Raw genomic sequence first — 17,541 nt, forward strand, 5'->3', positions numbered from 1 at the left:
GTGGTGACGCCTGTAGTCCCAGCTACTCGGGAGGCTGAGGCAGGAGAATGGTGTGAACTCGGGAGGCGGAGCTTGCAGTGAGCAGAGATCCGGCCACTGCACTCCAGCCTGGGCGACAAAGCAAGACTCCGTCTCAAAAAATAAAAATAAAAATAAAATAAGAATGGAAATACCAATCGCCCCCTTGCCAACAGAGCTGCCCCAGAGGACACTTTATGTTGATGACTGTTGCTCGGAAGAGTTTACATCTGTGTCCCACTCCATCTGCCTCCGGTCTGAGGATTGAACCAAGGTAATCAATTGCCAAGACATTCCTGGGTTGGCATCCCAAGAATGGGAAGTTCTGAAACAAACCAGAGACACTTTGTTGCACATCCTCAGCTTTGTCCTTATCCCACCTCACCGCCAGTATTCATCCTTTGTCCGACAGGACAGTGGGTAGATGCTCCGCCTCTATTTCTACTCTTCTGCAGCTGTAGTAATAGGTCTGACTTTTCTGCAACACCTCACGCTTATTCTCGTCTGTGAGCTTTCTAGGTCCCCATAAGAATCCTGTGGATGTGTGTCCTTTCACTGAGAGGTCTCCGTGAGTCCAGAATTCACAGCTCAATAATAACTAAGCTCAATAATGACTAAGTCCCATTTTGCTCAAGCCCCAAGTCTGTGCTTTTCCTATAAAGAATTACAGAATCCAAGGTAGCAAATACAGGTCAGTACTTGGCTCCCTTCAAATGGCAGCTGGGTCAAACTCGTAGCAAGAACAACACTTGTTATAGGTCTTGTTTGTTAATGGCCTGTGGTGTCCAGACACTTTACATTTGTTAGGCCAGTGAGTGTTCGTGACCACAGTGAAAGAGCAGGCACTGACACCCAGGGGTGTATCTTCCTCCAAAGGATGCTGTTACTCTGTTTAAATGCTGCTTGCTGGCTCTCCCCACCCTAAAGGTGCCATTGATTTTACAGAGCCGTGATTGCTGCTCCTGGAGGTGGAAGAAGGGGGCACAGAGAGCTCTGCTGCCCAGGGAGAGCCTTTATAAGTGTCACCTGCTGGTGACCAATAAGCTCAGCTGAATAGAGAAGCTGCAGAGTCCACTGCGATGCTTTTCTAAAGGAGGGGTGAGTCAGCTCAGCAAAGGTGAATACATGAAGGAGGGAAGGCACCAAGAGGGATGTGAGTCTAAGTCACTGGTCTCGGGGAGCTTGGTGCACCTGTCCCGGAGTTGGCAGAAGAGCCTTTACGAAGGGGGTTTTGATTTCCTCCGAGTCCTCCATGGTGTCCAGCTGCTGACTCCATCTCAGTGTTTAAAGCACAGGGAGAGAATGAGTCAGCGATATAGCAAAGTGCTGAAGGGCCCAGGCTTTGGTGTCTGAATTGAGTCCCAAATTGATTTGCCTCTTACTGACCTAGGCCTTCAAGCAAGTCACACTAAGTTTCTATTTCCTCTACCGTAAAATGAGAGGCTTATACACATGCGGTTGTGCCTTGTGCATACTCAGTGCCCTAGGATGTGAGAGATGCAGCCAGGCTTGCTGGTAAGAGCCAGCACGGGGTGGAGCTGCCTGGCTGTAATTCCTCATAACCTCACTTGGGAGCTGTGTGACCCTGGGCAACTTGTTTCACTTCCGTGCCTTAGTTTCTTCCTGGATCACAGGGCACTATTGACATTTTGGACTGGATCATGTTTTGTCATGGGGCTCTCTTGGGCGTTGTAGGATGCTTCATAGCCACCACCAGTTGAGGCCATCAAAAATGTCTCCAGACTTTTCCAGATGTTCCCTGGGGAGCAAATTCACCCTTGCTGTGAAACACCACTCTATAAGATAGGACTGAAAATAGTACCCAACTCATAGGATGGTTGTGAGGATTTCATAGTAGTCTCTGTGAGGAACTTTGTGTTATGCCTGACACATAAAATATTCTAATTGTTTTTAACAAACTTGTGTTGGATGCAGTAATTGTGTTCATTTTTGCCAAAGTCTCTAGTGCAAGGAGGGTATGACCCAGATCTCAGGGAGATGGGTATTACTCACAAGGCTTTCCTTGGTGGCTAACAGTTTGTTTGTGGAGGTAGGAGGAACTTATGGAATCTGGAAAAAGCACCCTTGCACCTTGCTCAGTTGCGGCTCAATGGCCCCCAACAACAAGTGGTCTGGCAGTGGGCAAAGAGATCAGATCTCTCCCTCTGAGCTCAGGCCCACCTCTGCCAGGATGACAGCGACAGTGCACATTCAAAGCTCCAGGCCCCCAGAGAGAAATTCTGCTGTGGATATTGGACCCTACTTGTGGCAGCCGCCAAATCCTCAGCCACAGATCATAGCAGGTGTTTTCTGTTTTGCTAGCCTGTCATGTAAACACACTTTGTGGTCTTCTGGCTTGTTTTAAAAAAGGCCTAAGTGGTTTTGCAGCTTTGGTTGTATACTTGGAGCTGCATGCAGGATTGGGAGGAGCGACATAAGGAACACAGCCCAAGTACTCCCGAGGAATGCCACGCCAGCATTATTAATCAGCTGCTCACTGAGTGCCAGCTACGTCCAAGGCAATGGAAACAGATTAGCAGGGGAAAAGAATCTTGCCTGTTCAGAGTTTAGAAGCGTTCAGAATCTAGTAGGGAAAGCAAAGCATATGTACAGATAGTTACAAAGAAGTTTGTAATCACTGCCTTCAAACAAAGAGGGGAGCAATGGCAATAGACTCCACTGTCTAGTCTACATTGCTGGTTCCCCATCGTGGGTGCTTTTCAGGAGCTGTTTCATTTAATCCTCCCAGCCCCTCTGGAAGGTAGATATAACTTCCGTCCCATAGCTGGGGACCTTAAAGCTTCTGGTGATTAGAAAGCTTAAAGGGAAGAGATGACTCCTGGCTGGCTGGGTGGAAGGAAGTCAGGGTTTCTTTGTGGAGGATGTGGCAGGTGTGCCAGTGATTTGGGCAGGTAGAGCTGCAACTGCGGAGGCGGAAAGGGATGCAGAGCCCCCAGAGGCTTCCAGGCAGAGGGAACAGTGTGAGCAAAGACCTGGAAGCCAACGCGTATGTGTTGGAGAACAGCAAGTTCTCCTGTTTGGGTGGAAGGTTCAGATACATGACAAGCAGAAACAGTGGAGATAACACAGGAAAAAGGAAAGCTTTCCCACATCTTTTATCCAGATGTTAAGAAGCCTGCCAGAGTACAGGACGAGAGTTTTCCAAAACTTATTTTCATAATTCAGAAATTGAGTGTGTCTTCTCCCTAGCTCATCTTAACCATGGCCTCAGACCTCCAATTACTCCTCTTGGTGATTGAAAGCTTGACCTCAAAAATGCACCCGTCTGCTGTCCTAGCAGTAAAAGCATTGAAAGAAGACCTTAACCGAGCAAACTTGGGTTGAGAGAGGATGAAGAACAAGGCTTTTATCAACCCTTCTTTTCTTGTTGAATTTGGCTCTGACTTTGCATTTCTTCCATGGCCCTGAACGTAGCATTTCAGTCCAAAGCAATCCCAGTACAGAATGAAGGTCAAGACTGGCAAACGTGTTAAATGAGGCCATTGGATTGACTCTTGCCAAAGCAGGATTCTTAATTGTGGAAGGAGAGAGCAGCATAAAACAGGGTGAGAGAAGATGGTCCCAGAACTTTTTTTTGTTTTTTGGTTTTAAGTCTGACTGACATATACAATATTCAACTTCTAGTTTAGGGTTTATTATTTTGGACAATGAAAGCTCAATTCTCAGAGATGCTGACATTTTAATTCTTAGTTAATGTGTTTCCAGAGCATTGATAATAAAGATTTCAAGCATATTAAGTGCTTAATATTGTGGAACCACCTTATAGCTAATTGTCATCTGAATTGGAGTCCCTAAGGTGCAGCTGAATTCTGCTGACAATAATAAAATGTGATAGGTCATCAATGGCTTAGCTAATAACTCAGGTGTTGGTCTTTTTCGTGACTCGTGTCATGAAGGGAAGGAATTTTCTTGTCACTTGACAAAGAGAAACTTCATGAACATATTGCAAAAATACATACACAGTCATTTGTAGTGACTTGAGGCCCATAGTTCTTTCTTTCCTTTTTTTTTTTTTTTTTTTTTTTGTTTTTTATTTGACATGAAGTCTCACTCTGTCAGCCAGGTTGGAGTGCAGTGGTGTGATCTCAGCTCACTGCAGCCTCCACCTCCCAGGTTCAAGCAATTCTCCTGCCTCAGCCTCTCAATTAGCTGAGATTATAGGCAGGTGCCACCACACCTGGCTAATTTTCACATTTTCAGTAGAGACAGGGTTTTACCATGTTGGCCAGGCTGGTCTCGAACTCCTGACCTCAAGTGATCTGCCCGCCTTGGCCTCCCAAAGTGCTGGGATTACAGGTGTGAGCCACTGTGCCTGGCCCATGGTTTGCTTTCTAAAAGTAAGCTGAGGAGAGTCAGGCCCATGATGGAAAAATTAAATAGGAAAACTAAACTTGGAAGTCTGGACATATAAGGTTAGAGTTGACAAGACATTAAACTGGACCTCAAAGAGTTTGAAATGGGCCTCTCAGTGCATGAAAACCCTCCCTACAGTTGAAGCCAAGCTTTTATTGAAACTTTTACAACTTTTTTTAGTCTGTACCTTTAAAAATATGAAAATTAGTATTTGCTATGAGGAAAGCTATTAATAAACACAAGCCTGAGGCTCACATACCAAGCGGTGTACATGCACAAGCATCCGGAACAATCCAGTACAGAGATGTGAGGATTTGGATTCAGAAAATCCTGGGGTAGAGCTTGCCCTGTCTGTGACCTGGCGTGAATCCTTCCATCTCTTGGATCTGTGTTTCCTTATCTGTGGTGTGAAGAGGTGGGACTCGATTCCCCAAGGGCCTTTCTGTCTCTGATAATGTTTCTAGATCCCACATGGACACTGTACAGTCATTTTCCTAAGGTCAAGCCCTAGAATTAGTATCCTTGGGAAAGAAACAGCCCAGGATGGTGCTGGACGAGCTCTCCGAAGACCTGGCTTGGTAATAGGGCTGGACACTGTCTTTTTAATATTAAGATTAACTGCGATTACTGTACTTGGGGGTTTTCCTGTGCCCCTTTCCCCAGAAAAATGAGTGCTACATGCTTTTAACCGACCTCATGCTTCAGTGCTTGACAGCTGCGTCCAGGCCCTGGCAGGCCGGCACTGTGGTGAGATCCAGCTCCGAGGTGACTTCATACAGCCTGTGCTTGAAGCCCGCCTACCCAGACTTGGGTATTTATAGCAGGGGAGCAGCTAGGAAAAAAAAAAAATTAAATATGCTACACCCTTCTTTATACGATGTGGGACAGAGACAGGCATTGTGAGGAATTTCGAAGGCAGAGCTGTATAATCCAGCAGGATATTTTTAAATGCTGTTTGTTGCCGTTGGCAGGGCCGGTGTTTCAAAGAGGAGGGAAAATGAGAGTAACTGAGGATGACAGGCTGCCAGGAATGCTGAAGGCCGAGACATGGAGCTCCATGCTCCGAGGTACACAGGCTCTGAACCCTGATCTACTTCACAGTCACATAGCTTGAACGGGGCTTGGGCAGGTCAGTATGAGAGGCTAGGGAAATGGGGTGGCTTGCCTGTCTCTCTTCCCCAACCAGCCCATCCACCCTTCAAATCCCAAGTTGAAAATCGATGAAACCTTCTGGACAGGCAGAATATACGGCAAAAAAAAAAAAGAGTTGCTTTTGTGAAAGCCAGGGACCTGGTTTTTTCTTCTTCAACCCATCGCGGCAGCCGAGTAATTAAAGTCATACATGGGGACACAATTTGGAAGCAAGTTGCTTGCAGCTGTTCTTCTGGACTTAATCAGCTTGAGTACCAGCTGGGCAGGCCAGGACTATGCTGGGACCCAATTCAGTAGCAGGTGAGAAGGCCTCAGGGGTAGGGCTGCCTCTAAGAAGGCATCGCAACATCCCCCACCTGTCCAATGGGTGCTTGTAAAGTATCCTAACTAGTGTTTTCTACCACCACAAACACTGTTCTTTGAGGAGACAAATGATGATGGCGGGGGTGGGGAGTCTGAGGACTGGGTAGGGGAGAGGCTGGGAGTTCTGTTTGGGGTACATCCGTTTGTTCGTCCAACACATATTTATTGAGGACTGTACTGAGCACTGTTCCAGGAGCTGGTGATGCAACAAATGAATAAAAGGGGCCTGAAGGAGGGCAGGGTGCAGTCCCTGTGGATAACAAGGCAGAGTGAGGGGAATCACATGAGGCCAGCCTGGCTGGAGAAGACAGCTCCAGGCAGAGGGAATAGCAAGCGTTCCTGGTGGGTTCGAGGAGCACCAAGGAGATGCTCCTTGCATGTGGCTGGGGTGAGTGTAGCAGGAGATGTGGTTGGGAGAGGAAATGGTGGGGTGGTTAGTGGGGTAGACCATTGGGTAATCATTCACTGACTTTTAGTTCTGAGTAAGCTGAAAGGCATTGGAGGGACTCAAGCGCAGAGTGACTTGATCTGATTTGTATTTCCGCAAGGTCACTCTCTCTATTGTGTTGGAAATTGACTTTAGTATCAAGTGTGGAAGCAGCAGGACCAGCCACTGGCATTTGCCAACAGCTTGGATGTGTGAAGTATGAGAGCGGAATCAAGGGTGACACCAAGTTGCTATGGTCTGAGCAACTGGAAGGAGAGAGTGACCATTGACTGAAGTGGGGAAAGCTAGGTATGGAAGAAGCAGGACTGCAGCAAAGATCCCAGTGTGGTTTTAGTTGTCTGTCTCAAGTCACATACAGATATCAAATAGGTTGGGCTGGGCACAGTGACTCACACCTGTAATCCTAGCCCCTTGGGAGGCCGAGGCAGGTGGATGGCTTGAGTCCAGGAGTTCGAGATCAGACCAGGCAACACAGTCAAGCCTTTGTTTCTACAAAAAACTACAAAAACTAGCTAGGTATAATGGCACACATCTGTGATCCCGGCTACTTGGGAGGCTGAGGTGAGAGGATTGCTTAAGCCCAGGAGGCAGAGGCTGCAGTAAGCCAGTATCACACCACTGCACTCCAGCCTGGGCAACAGAGTGAGACCCTGTCTCGGAAAAAAAAAATAGGAAGTTGGCTGGGAGACAGGCCACCTTGAAGTTCATTAGTCATATGATGGATTGAAATATCGCTCTTCTTTGCCCTTCCAGAGGGTGGGCTCATTATAGCAGGGCTGCATAGAGATTCAGACAATAGAGATTTAATTTTCAGTCTTACAATCTTTGGCTGATGGCCATAAGAGCCCCTAAATTTTGCTTTCCAGCTTTTTTGTAGGCAGCCAGCAGCCTTTAATAAAGATCATCAACTCTGTTGTTTCCTGTCATTAAAATGGGGCCTGTTTAATTAGTCCAATTGTTCTGTGGATCATTGTGACTTTGCGTCTGTGTCCTTCAATGCTGGGAAAGCAAGACTCCATTTTTCAGGCAGCTTTGGATTCCTGGAGGTCAAGTCTGGGTCTGAAAGTTGGCCAGAAAAAGAACGCTCTTAGGTGATTGGAGAAGGCATGGGGCCTGGAGTGGTGTCTGAATGGTTTGCGTGTGTCCAAGTGCCTGTTGGATGCTTTGACCTCTGCTTCTCAGCAGGGGCAGGGTGCACAGGGGGTCTAAGAGATGGGGTCTGAAGGAGTTGTCACTGTCTGATTGCCAGCTAGATAGCTGGTGTCTCTGCCCTCAGTTTTCCTCTTCTGTTCAATGGGGTTGCCATAGTTTCTAGCTCATAAGGTTGTTGTTTCAGTGATTTTCAATCCTAGATTCACATTAGTATTACTTGGATAGCTTAAAAATAAAAGTGTCTGCCAGGTGTGGTGGCTCAAGCCTATAATCCCAACACTTTGGGAGGCCAAGGTAGGCAGATCACCTGAGGTCAGTAGTTCGAAACCAGCTTGGCCAACATGGGAAACCCGCCTCTACTAAAAATACAAAAATGAGAGGCAGGTGTGGTGGCAGGTGCCTGTAATCCCAGCTACTCGGGAGGCTGAGACAGGAGAACTACTTGACCCTGGGAGGCGGAGGTTGCAGTGAGCGCAGATCACACCACTGTACTCCAGCCTGAGCAACAGAGCAAGACTGTCTCAAAAGAAAAAAAGAAAAAAAGTGAGTGTATGTGTGTCTGTCTTAAGGCCCTACCTCCAGATATTCTGAAATAAATGGTCTGGCATGAGGCCCAGACCATGTGGGTAGCATTCCTGGGAGAGCCTGGTATGTAGTGAGGATGCAGACATTAACTATTATTAGTGGTAAAAGATCCTTGTTCTGGAGTATGTCTTTTTGCCCCACTTAGGATGGTGACTCCTTCACTTCACAGCCACAGCGGCTTGGGCTCACTCATCTAGAGGGATCACCAAAGAACACTCAAGAGAAGCTTGAATTGTTAGGTTTACGTGAAAAGGGCATGGCTAGATCTAAAATGGGAGCAACATATTAGCCCAGAGTGGTGGCGCACACCTGTAATCCCAGCTACTCGGGAGGCTGAGGCAGCAGGATCACTTGAACCCAGGATGCAGAGGTTGCAGTGTGCCAAGATCGCACTACTGCCCTCCAGCCTGGGTGACAGAGTGAGACTCCATCTCAAAAAATGAATGAATGAATGAATGAATAAATGAAATGGGAGTGACACCATATGATATTATTTACCCCACTGGTAAATGAAGTGAATACTGTGATTCCCATCTTTAAGAGGAGGAAACAAAGTCACAGAGAGGTTTGGTAGCTTGCTCACGGTCATGCAGGTGATAAGTGGTGGAGACTGTAATCAAATCCAGGCAGCTTTACCCCTGATTCTCTGCTCTTCAACCTTGCATGTTCCCTCCCCAGCCAGAGAAGCCAAGAGACTGAATTCTCAACTCTGATACCCAGCACAGACCTACCCTGGGTCAAACTTTTACAAAACACCAGGCCCCGGCCCGTGTGCTTCACATGTATTATATCATGTGATTCTTACCATCATATATACTCTTATTCCCATTTTGCTGCTGAAAAAACTGAGGCTCAGAGAAGTTCAGGTGACATAGCTAGTCAATGACACAGCCGGGCTCTTTGAGCTCTGAAGTCCTCATTTGCCCTGTGGCCTCTTGACCTCAGGAGTGGCCTGGGTGGGGACAAAGCACATGCAGTGATTTCCTGAGCAAAGAAATGAATGGGTTGGCCCAAGAGGACAAGAGGAACTGAAGCGAGGCCAAAGCACCCCTCGCTGCGTCTCAACAACCGAGCTACTGGGGGCCTGAAAATAGTAACATCGCCCAGTGGGGTGGCCAGCCAGCTGGGCCTGAGATCTGTGGGGTAGGTATTTGTTTCTCTGCGTGTTTAAAGATAATACCCTGTGAAGCACATTGCTTCTCTTCTGTTAGTGTGAATGAAATTGCCTCTGAAATGTTGTGTGTGTTGGTTGCTTAAAATAACTCAAGAGGAAGAATGTTTGGAAGCTGTTAGCTCCTTGAGTCTATTTCCTTGATTTATGATACCTTGGAGAGTGTGGGACCTCTTCTTGTTTACCCTTCTGGCTTTTCCTTTCTACCATGTTTGAGTGTCCTTGTGTCATCATAAGCCAAAGGCATTTGTCACCAGAAAATGTGGCGACCTTTCCTAAGTAATTTAATGGGGGATGCTTTACACGTTTAATCTTTTTCCTTTAAAAGGGGGGAAAATGGGGAGAGGTCATTTGTTTTGGAAATGGCCATTTCTCTCTTCCAGCTGAAAACGTTCCAAGATCAGAGCAATGGCATTTACTTGGGAGTAAGAAAAATTTATTTTATTTTTCCTTTCACACTGAGGCCTGGCCTGGGAAGTCATGAGTTTTTGTAGAACTTTCATCTTGTGGTGCTCAGGAGACCTGACAAGCTGTGAGTGAGAGGAGCCACAGAGCTGCTTTGTTCAGTATGGTGGCCACTTGCCACATGTGTATATTTAAATGTATTAAAATTCAATAAGGTTAAAAAAAAAATCATTTCCTCAGTCATGCAAGTCACATTTCTTGTGCTCCCTCGTCATAAGTGGCGAGTGGCTACCATATTGGACAATGCAGATATAGAACATTTCCATCATCGCAGACAGTTCTGTGCAACAGCACAGCCATTAGAGTGGGTCAGCGGTGGGTCACTTGGGGCCAGCTTTCTGGGTTTTCACAGGTCTAAAAATTTTAACCATTCCCCAGCTTCTCAGAAGCCCTCTGTTTGCAGAAACAAGAAGATTCATGGAAGCCGAGATTAAGGCCATTGATTCTTGTGGCTCTAACCTCTGGACCCTTGACACAAGGTTGGGTTTTATGATTTCCAAGCTGCATGGCCTCGGGCAAGTCACTTAGCCCCTCTCAAGTTGTTTCCTTGTCAGCGAAATGGTGTTTTAAAAAATACCTCCCAGGGATGATGTGACTATTTAAACAAAATAATAAAATGTATATAAAACAGTTAGCATAAGGCTTAACACATAGTAAGAACTTAGATGTGTTACAATGTTTTACCTGCATTTTCTTCTCCGAGCCACACAGTATCCTGCAGAGGTAGATGCAGTTGCTGATTTCAAGATGATGGAAGGGGCTTTGGGGAGTGCTATTGCTGCCATCACTGCCACCGTACTGTTGCTTGGTTCTGCTTTTTTCCTAGGCTTGGGTTCTGTGTTTTTCCTCTAAGGCTCATCTTTTCTACTGAGCTTATTGTTTGGCTTCTTGTCATAAATCAGAGGATGTTTGTTTGTTTGAACTAGGAGCTCTTCTGAGCTTTCATTCAGGGACTGTTTCTTCCACCATGGGAGGTGAGCTCTCTTCGGAGGTGTTTGCCTAAAGCTGGCCTATTGGTATCTACTTCGAAAGCTGCCACCAGGAAAGCTACTGCCGGAATCTGAGGCTCCTCGAAACTTGAGGTTAAAGTTTTTAGTGCTTCACATGCCCTGTGGTCCTTTGGCATCCTTTGCCATGAGGACTGAGTCTAACAGAGCCTTCAGTGAAATCTTAGCCAAGGGTGGCTTTGGGAGGAGTATCTTTGAGAAGAGTAGGACCAAGAGAGGCCTCTCTTGAGCTGGAGAAAGGATCCTTCTGAAAAGATATTTGGTCACACCTGGGTCCTGGGTTCGCACCTTGACTCCACCACTCACTTGGCTAGATCATGTAGCTAATTATTTAACTTTGCAATATCTCAATTTTCTCATCTGCAAAATAGAGATTATACTAAAACTACCTGGCAGCCTGGTTGTGCGAATTAAATGGGATGATGCTAAGTAAAGCATTCAGCCCAGCACATGGCAGGTAGCAGCCACCAGCTATGAGCTACTGTTGCCATCTTCATCATTGTTGCTTCCCAGCAATGGCATTTGGTACATTTTTTTTTCATGTGTTGTTCGCGTTTTCTCCTTGAGAATGTATTATCTGTCTAGTCAGAAAAAGCGACCCAGAAGGGGTTTAGTGTGTAAAGTGAGTGTCTAAGTTAAACTTGCATATTATGGACTCTATGTGGTCTTTTTATTCTTCCTTCTTCCCTTCCTTTTTTTTTTTTTTTTTTTTTTTTTTTTTTTTTTGGAGTATAGTGGGGCTAAAAATTATGACTGTGCAGTTGTCATAAAGCATGACTGTGCAATTGTCATTTTGGTACCCCACATGGTGACCAGCCTGCCGCCTTCCTGCTGGTTCCAGCTGTATAACAAGCACTACCCAGTCAAACAGTATAATCAGAGCTGGATTATTTCTATAGGATTAATTTGTGGTGTGAAGTGCTCATGTATTTATGCAATTGCCACTCATTTGCCGGCATCCAAAATGTGCTAAATCTGCCACTAGTGATGAAATCCAAATAACTTGGAACCATATGTAGGGAATCCAGTAATTTTCATCACCATTGTTACAAGAGAGGAGTTTAAAGTGGGGGAATCCAAATGGCACCAAAAAATGATGATATCCCTACTTTCCAGGGATGGTTCTACTCAGAGAGGCACCAATCTCAAAGAGAAAACAGGAAGGACACGAGGCCAGGATATTGCATGACTGTGTTGCCATTGGTGTAACTGGGTCCTCACTGAGGGCCCCCCTCCCCATGAACCACACCATCATCTTTTGTGAGACTTCTCTGGCACTGACAGATCACTCGTAGTTAATGGGTAACTCGGACTCTTCTTGCCAAATAGTTGCTTTGTTTGTCATCTGTGCTGTGGTCGCCTTCATTGTCCCCACAGCCCTTCAGGCCTCAGAAGGATGTGCTGTGGGGTGGGGTGTGGCAACCTGTAGCATAAGCCCACATACTTCTTCCCCTTTCCCTTAAGTCACTCATTGCCAGAGCTGGCTGGTTGCAGAAACATCTTGAAGCACTTTAAAAATTGATTCTGGACTGGGTGCAGTGTCTCATACCTGTAATCCTAGCACTTTGGGAGGCCTAGGTGGGAGGATCACTTGTGGCCAGGCGTTCGAGACCAGCCTGGTCAACATGATGAGAAATGATGTTTTAAAAAATACCTCCCAGGGATGATGTGACTATTTAAACAAAATAGCAAAATGTATATAAAACAGTTCACATAAGGCTTGACACATAGTAAGAACTTAGATGTGTTACAATGTTTTACCTGCATTTTCTCCTTTGAACCACACAGTATCCTGCAGAGGTAGATACTGTTGCTGATTTCAAGATGATGGAGGGGGCTTTAGGGAGTGCTATTGCTACCCTCACTGCCACTGTTCCTACTGTTGATATTCCTAGGCTATGGTTCTGCTTTTTTCCTCCAAGGCTGATGAGACCCTGTCTCTCTATAAAAGTAACAGTAATAAATAAGTTTTTAAGATAAGATTCATATTCTAGAACCCACTCTGAATCTATTAAGTGAAAACCTGTAAAAGTGGGGCTAAGACATCTGTTTTTTTGTTTTGTTTTGAGAGGGAGTCTCCCTCTGTCACCCAGGCTGGAGTACAGTGGCACGATCTCAGCTCACTGCAAGCCCTGCCCCTGTTCCAGAGATTCTTCCACCTCAGCCTCCCAAGAAGCTGGGACTACCCCCACGCCCAGCTAATTTTTTTTTTTTTTTTTTTTTTTGTATTTTTAGTGGAGGTGGGGTTTCACCATGTTGGCCATGCTGGTCTCAAACTCCTGACCTCAAGTGATCCACCCGCCTCGGCCTCCCAAAGTGCCAGGGTTACAGGCGTGAGCCACCGTTCCTGGCCAGAACACCTGTTGTTGTTGTTTTTTGAGAAGTAGTCTCACTCTGTCGCCCAGACTGGAGTGCAGTGGTATAATCTCAGCTCACTGCAACTTCTACCTCCTGAGTTCAAGCAATTCTCCTGCTTCAGCCTCCTGAGTAGCTGGGATTACAGGCGTGCGCCACCACATCCAGCTAATTTTTGTACTTTTAGTGGAGACGGGGTTTTGCCATGTTGGCCAGGCTGGTCTTGAACTCCTGACCTCAGGTGATCCACCCTCCTCAGCCTCCCAAAGAGCTGGGATCACAGGTGTGAGCCACCATGCCTGGCCAACATTTATATTTTTAAAGCAGCTCTTGTGGCAATTCTAGATAAACGGGCAGGTTTGTGAATTCCATCTACATCACTGGGAGGTGGGTTTTGTTCTGCGCTCCCCTCAGAGTATATGTGGGGCAAAGGACCCTCTTGATGATGTACAGTTTGGGAAAGGCCGGGCAGAGAGCAGGCTGATCTTTAAGGATCTTCTCTGTGGGTGGTAAGGTGGAGATCATGGTTAGGGTGATTTGAATAGGGGGAGGTGGGGAGAGGTGTTAGAAAAGATGACCAATGTTTATTGGATGCTCTGTCATTTAATCTTTCCAACCAAATATGATGAGTTGGTGGTGATAAAAATACAGGTTGATATTTGCCAAATGCCTACTATGAGGTGACCAGGACACTAGTGATTTGTATGCGGTATCTTGTGGAATCCTCACTACAGCCTATGAGCTATAGGTCACATTATTTATCCTCATTTTACAAATGAGGAAACTGAGGCCTTGAGATAGTTGAAATGTCTTGCTCGAGGTCGCACATACACAGCAAGTAGCAGAGCCAGCATTTGAGATTAGTACTGTCAGACTTCAAAGCCCACGTTTTCCATGCTGAAAGTTTTAATCAAAAGCATGAGGCTATTGGGTCAAATAAGAATCCTGCATTATAAGTAACAGTGTCAGAATTTTTTTGAGAAAGCTGCTTGTGCCATCTTTCCTCAAGGTACTGCCCTTTGGCCCTTCCAGTCCTGGCTTTGAGAACCTTGTTATTTCCCCAGGCTGAGACCAGCCGCCAGTCAGCTGTGCCCGTCCTTGAGGCTGTCCATGTTATGGTCTGCTGTTCTTCCTCCTCAACCCCTGCCTCCTTCCCTGTACAGCCCCTGCATGCAACTCTTCTCCCCAGACAGAGGCCCAGAATCGGGGTCTTCCTTAACAAATAAGCCAGGTTCCAGGAGTGCTGCAGTTACCACCCAGGTGCAAGCCCAGCACAGGCCTCCTCTCAGCCAGCACTCATCCGAATCCACTCACACACTCAGGTGGTTGTCCTCCTCGGTGAACTGGGAAGCAGTAGGGCCTTGTGATTGACGGTGTGGATATGAAGCTGGACCGCCTGGGTTCAAATCTTGGATCCACTTCTTCTTTGACAAATTGCTTCATATCTCGGTGCCTCAGTTTACTTGTCTGTAAGATACTTACCTCATATGTTTACTTGTCTGTAAGATGCTTACCTCATATGATGGTTGTGGACAAGATTACATGAAGTACCCCTCCTAAAATGCTTGGAACAGGGCCTGGCACATGAGTCTCCAGTATGTTAGTCATGATGATGGTGATGATGATTACCAGTTGGGGGGTTAGCTCTGGCTACCCTTCCCTTGGCATGGGGAGGGAGTCCACCCATATGCGAGCATTAACCCTGAGTCTTACAGTAGGGAAATAAGGGCTTTGGAAGCAAACCTGGGTCTAACTCCAGGTAAGCCACTTTGTTTTTATTTTTGGTTTTTGGTTTTGGTTTTGGTTTTGAGACAGGCCCTCCCTCCCTCTGTCACCTAGGCTGGAGTATAGTGGTGCAGTCATGGCTCATGACAACCTCAGACTCCTGACCTCAAGTGGTCTTTCCACCTCAGCCTCCCAAATAGCTGGGACAACAGGCACAAGTCACCATGCCCAGATAATTTTTAAAAATTTTTTATAGAGATAAGATCTCACTATGTTGGCCAGGCTAGTCTTGAACTCCTGGCCTCAAGCAATCCTCCTGCCTCAGCTTCCCAAAACGCTGTGCCTGGCCTGGCTGCTTTTTTAATGTGATGCTGGGCGAGTACCTCAACCTATTTGTTTTTTAATCTATAAACTGGGAATGACAGCAGTACCTGCCTTATGGTGTTGTAAAGGTGAAATGCAAAAGTGTAAACAATGCTTCTCATAAGGTGCATGGGCTCAGCTGACATTGAATGAATAGGAGGAAAAATGTGAGTTGAATAAGCTTTAGTAATAAGTGAAAAAAAGTCAGCTCAAAATATTATATACAGCATGATACAATGTAGATAAAGTCAAAAACAAATATTGGATGGCAGGAATAGTCAGGTTCTGGGACAGCTGGAGACAGTGGTGGTGACTGGAATAACTTTACCAAAGGAAAGCTATTTCGTGAACTGTCCTCTCCGGTAGAGTTGGCCAATGTGCTTTGTAACAGAGCCAGACTGGTTTCCTATCTCCCAGGACTTTGCTCTTCAGTTAAAACGTTGTCAATCCCAAAGACTTTTCAACTGCAGGATCATCAGGTTCAGATGAGTCTCACGTGGCCACTGCACCTCCAGATATATGCTCTCAAACGGTGTGGCCTGATGAAACTGTGGGACCATTTGGACCTCAAGATGAGAGGTTCCAGCTTCCTGGGAACGTAGGTTTTGATTGTCACCTCAATGGGACTGCTTCACAGAAGAAAAGCCTGGTTTCTAGCAGAAACTTCATCAAGTGAAAGACACGAGTTTGTGATGACACAATATGTGAATGAATTTCAGGGTAATGATGCACCTGTTGAACAAGAAATTAACAGTGCAGAAACTTAACTTTGAAAGTGCCAGAGTAGGGTGTGCAATACAAACATGTCCAGAATTGCGGCGAAAAGGTTTTGAATCACTGTTTCCAGAAGTAGCTAATAGCAAAGTAATCATTCTGACTGTAACACAGAAAGCTAAGAATGATATGACTGTTTAGAGTGAAGAAGTAGAAACTGAAAGAGAAGTGCTCTTAGAAAAGTTCATCAATACTGCTGAGGAAATTTGCTGTGCTCTTTTAGCTGAGGGATATTGGGCTGACTTTACTGACCCATCATTTGGTTTGGCATTTTTTGGACCATATACAAACAACACTCTTTTCGAAACCCTTGAATGCTAACAACATTTAGGATTCTGTTGATGACCTTGAATGCTGTAAAGTGATTCATTATAGTCTCTGGGGTACCCGTGTAGTTGTAGGAAGCATCTTCACTAATGCAACACCAGACAGCCATATTATGAAGAAATTTAATGGAAATTAGCAGAAATGTCCATTCATGTGCTGTATTATTTGTATGTAATATTTGGGTTGATGTATAAATACTGTCAGACTAAAGTTTTTAAAATATACTTATTTCTAAGTATTTCAGCATTTATGAATTTACAACACTGGCAAGTGATTTGGGATTTTAAAATTGCAAATGTTCATTATTCATATCATTGAATACATGTTGAGCACATCCACATTGTATAGGATGTGGTAATTAGCTTGTAACCAGGGTATTACCTGTTATTGTTATTTCTCCCCTTTACTGGAAAAAGTCCTCAATTTTAAATACTTTCTTCCAAAAATAAATCACACATTTGGTTACGGAAAAAAAACCCGAAATATTAAGATGTGCTGAAGGAGTACATTACAGGCACAGTAAATACCATATAAGAGAGAAAGTGAGGGGATGGTAAACACAGATAATGGTTATGTGTCATGGGAAGAGGGAAAGGGAAGGATTAGGGGAGGGAGGGTCATATGGTTTAGAAGCATGTAGATGGTTGACAAGGCTCTAGCTTTTGTTTGGGAGTTGAGTTCACATTATAACTAATTAAAAATGGTCATGAACCAAGGATTATGATAAATCCAATTTGTGCACCTGAGGTTAAAAAATTAGTGGGTTCTCAATAGGTGGTAGCTATTTATTATCCCATGAACCACCTGAACCATGCCACAGGCCACCATTCATACCCTTTCTGATTGCCTCTCATCGATGCAAAATGCTCTGAGAAGTGAGTTTTTCTCCTCCAGCCACAGTGGCTTTCACATGGAGGACACAGAACAGTAGGGATATTTAAGTTGCCTGGATTCTTAGGTTGGGGCAGGTCTTAGGCATAAGCTCCCATATGTGTCTAAAATAGTTGAACAAAGACAGGGTTGTTTTTGTCCTTACTGTGCCAGATGTAAAGGCTTTCATTAGAGTCACCTTAGGAGTATCCATGTTAGCCAGGAGATTTTCCTTCCGAGAGAAGGAAACATTTGGGTTGGATCTGATGGTGTTTGCCTTGGTGTGATTTTAGACCTTTCTGTTTCCATCGTCACCACTCAGCATCATGACTTTTGCCCATGGCTTTCTTTTTTTTCACCTATGGCTCCCTTCCTTTAGTGGAAAGGGGAAG

The 17,541-nt window shown here is 45.4% G+C and overlaps 1 protein-coding gene and 1 pseudogene across 2 annotated transcripts in view; both read left to right on the forward strand.

The window, feature by feature from the left end:
• Positions 1 to 17,541, forward strand: part of ABTB2 (ankyrin repeat and BTB domain containing 2) — a 209,183-nt gene that overhangs the window by 6,804 nt on the left and 184,838 nt on the right. The window lies entirely within an intron of this gene.
• Positions 4,936 to 16,748, forward strand: LOC112607228 (annotated as a pseudogene). Its single transcript, XR_003115756.1, has 4 exons — positions 4,936 to 4,970; positions 5,108 to 5,157; positions 5,364 to 5,459; positions 15,473 to 16,748. The product of XR_003115756.1 is annotated as a methylmalonic aciduria and homocystinuria type D protein, mitochondrial-like (transcript).

This window comes from Theropithecus gelada, chromosome 14, assembly GCF_003255815.1.
Source record: "Theropithecus gelada isolate Dixy chromosome 14, Tgel_1.0, whole genome shotgun sequence".
Classification (NCBI taxonomy): domain Eukaryota; kingdom Metazoa; phylum Chordata; class Mammalia; order Primates; family Cercopithecidae; genus Theropithecus; species Theropithecus gelada.